This window comes from Prionailurus bengalensis, chromosome B1 (genome assembly GCF_016509475.1).
Source record: "Prionailurus bengalensis isolate Pbe53 chromosome B1, Fcat_Pben_1.1_paternal_pri, whole genome shotgun sequence".
In the NCBI taxonomy this organism is placed as follows: domain Eukaryota; kingdom Metazoa; phylum Chordata; class Mammalia; order Carnivora; family Felidae; genus Prionailurus; species Prionailurus bengalensis.
Genome location: NC_057344.1, coordinates 158,019,039 through 158,022,395, shown reverse-complemented (window position 1 = coordinate 158,022,395; position 3,357 = coordinate 158,019,039). Strand labels below are relative to the sequence as shown.

Sequence of the window (3,357 nt, the reverse complement as noted above, 5' to 3'; positions counted from 1 at the left end):
TCTTGTTTGTCAAAGTTTCTTCATCTATCCTTGGACTTCTCTTTGAATTTTTAGCTCATCTAAAGCCTAGTTTTACTAAAACTCTCTGTTTTCAATCTGTCTTTCTTTTGTTTTTCCTTTTTTGTCTTTCCTTTCATGAGCACAGCAAAGTAGCAAACCTTCAACTTTATTTTATTTTGTTTTATTATTTTATTTTATTTATTGTCTTTCCTTTCATGAGCACATGAAAGTAGTGATCCCTCAACTTTATTTTATTTATTTATTTGTTTGTTTGTTTGTTTATGTATTTTAATGAATGAATTAATTTTTATTCACTTTTTTAAAAATATGGAACATGAATTTGGGTGTCATCCTTACGCAGGGGCCATGCTAATCTTTGTATCCTTCTATTTTAGTATATGTACTGCCAAAGTGTGCACTCAATTTTATTTCTTTTAATGAAACATGTTGTTATTTTTTTTTTTGTTTGTTTGTTTTTCTTTTGCAATTTGAGCTCCTACCTCCACCTATTCCCAGAGGCCCTGGTATTCCACCCTAACCGATGTCATAAAAACATTTTCCTTAACAAGAAAATTCTCCCTCATGAGCAACTTTGATGCTAGCTGTGAAAACAATAATGCACTCACCATTTGTTTCATGATTCTGACCACTCTAACTCTGAAGCCTTTGGGGAAGTTACTTAACACGGTGTTAGCTTTCACGAAATAAATATTGAATAACAGCAACCTCAAAATGTTCCTGAGAAAATGAAGTGGAATAAGGAAGATTAAGTCTAATAGAATGAATGAACTTCATCAACAGTCATTTCCTTCCTGCTGATCTCCTGCAACCTTTCCTTATGCCTTTCTCCCAGCTATTAAAATCAATCTAGAGTGTTTCTTCATCTTTAAAATAAATGTTACACAGTATCAACAGAGCTTCCTGTTATTTAAAAATAACTTTTTCTTATCATCTTATTGCCTATTAGCTTCCACCCCAGTCTGTGGATATGCCTGATTTCATATATAATGTAACCTATTCTCTAGGTATAAATGCATGAAAGTAGGGAGATTTCCTTCATTCTATTTTTATCCTGTACTCCTAAACTCTTGAAAAAAGAATCATACCCTAGAGAACAATTTTAATTTATTCTGTTAAATTGACCATGTACAGCAATCATGCCATAGTGTGTGTAAAGACAGTGAAATTTTATTTTTTTTCACAAACAAAAATTATACTCTACAAGGGTATAAGAGAATGTCTTTGAAATAGTTAAAGTTAAAATAAAGCTATCTTATCAGGCACAAGATATTTCTTGGTTTGATTTTGGGTTTTAGAAAAATTTGTACAGATTATTATAATTAACACAATTATAATTATAATCAAAATAATTGCTATGCTTGTTCTCTGTAAATTTCAATGAAGTGATGAAATTTTTAAATCTTTAGGCTTTGATTAAATGTATTTAGCTTTTTTTGTACTCCCTACATCTATATTACTATGACCTATTCAAAGTTATCCAGAAGTTAAAAAGTCATGTGAATTAAAGATGTGTACAGAAAGAAGTCAGGAAAAGAAAATATGAAAGATATGTTGTCCTTAACATCCCATGCCTATTGTATGAATAGGAAATGTCATCTGCTTGGAATTACAAAAGGTGTTGAGGTATCAAACAGAATTATCCTGAAATATCTGCCAGAGTGAGGACACCCCCTGTTGCTGTTCCACACCACTTCCATCAGAGGAGAGAGATTGGCGGGACTAGAAATGAGGAAACAATAAAAGAGCACATGCAGACAATGTTTCTTACTTCTCTGGGGGGGGGGGGGAATCAAAAGTAATCGCCAAAAGAATCGTAAGAAAGTAAGGCCAAAAGAATCGTAAAGAAAGCTGCTGGTAGTATTTCTGTCTCTAAATATACTATTTGAAATAAATATGGCAGTTCACTCAGGTTGAGTACAATAAAAAAGGAATAGATATTATGTGGGTAATATTTCTAAAAGAAGAGATGATCATCATGCAGAAACAGTACGTACCTATTTATCACCACAAAATTATTCAGACATTTATTAACTATTTGGTGCTGACAAACTCAAGTGGACATTTCAATTAATTCAAGATTTGGGGAACAAAACTTATTGCAAGGAGGACTCATTTGGAGGAAATCTGAGTACAGTGTTGAAATAACATCACAGATAAAAAATTGATACAAAATGGTTATACATGGAATGTTATTTATTCAACTCAACATAGACATGATTTATTCAATTTAACAAATGTGTAATTGAGTTTCTACTTATACATGTGGTTGTGTGCTTAATGCTAATTTCATATGTGGTTACACACAAAAATATTATTGACACCTTTATTAGGCTACAGTAGGTGTTGTAGATAGATACTGATTTTACGGAATGCCTTCTTAATGTCCTGTAAGGAAGGCACAAGCACACCAAACATTCCCATCTACTTCTTACACATTTTTCAGGTCCCATGCAATTAGGTCGAGCCAAATTACTACTCTAGTCAATGGGCTGGGGCAGAAGTGACTTGTTTTGCTTTTAGCCAAAGCACGTAAAAGCCAGTGTGTACTGCTCCCACTTTTTCCTCTCCTAATGAGGCAACCCATTTCTGATATATATGATTTCTGATATATGTGATCTATGATATATGACATACACACAATACACACCCATTCAAATTCCCTGTATGCTCAATTATGCTTTTCTCACTCCCTTACAGTTGTTACTGAGAACATTTCTTAGAAAAAAATTTCCTACATGAAAATATCTGTAATTGAGGCTGTTTCCTAGGGAACTGGACTGGATCAAGGCATCTCTGTTCACTTCCCTCTTCTTCCACTTTATCACAGGCTTCTCCCTGAATCACAGCACCCAGCGACATCAGCCTTTGAAAGATTTCAATTTCTGGGTCTTGCAGTTGTTTTCTGTTTTTTGCCCCAAAGATATTCTCTTTTTGTTCACATAGCTAAAGCATTTTCAATGTTCAGGCTTCCTTGTGCTCTTCCAAAATAGCCATCTTGACCATCTTGCACTTGCTTACAAAGCCTTGCATGGCAGGATGCGCCTGTCTTCTGTTCACATCATGTCTTTAACACTTTATCCATCTCTGATTTCTTATTAGGACTGTATGTTTGTAGCAAGTGAATTAATACTCTGTAAAATAAGTTTTTTATGAAACATATATCATTCAACAGAGGCACTTTTTTTTTTTAATGTGTATTTATTTATTTTGAGAGAGAGAGAGAGTACAGAGGGAAAGGGGCAGAGAGAGAGAGATGGAGAGAGAAAATCCCAAGGAAGCTCTGCACTGTCAGTGGAGCCTGATGTGGGGGTCGATCCTACAAGCCATGAGATCCAA

At 34.2% G+C, this 3,357-nt stretch overlaps 1 pseudogene; it reads right to left on the bottom strand.

Annotated features, from left to right (window-relative positions):
- Positions 1–321: 321 nt before the first annotated feature.
- Positions 322–417, bottom strand: LOC122479240 (annotated as a pseudogene).
- Positions 418–3,357: the final 2,940 nt, after the last annotated feature.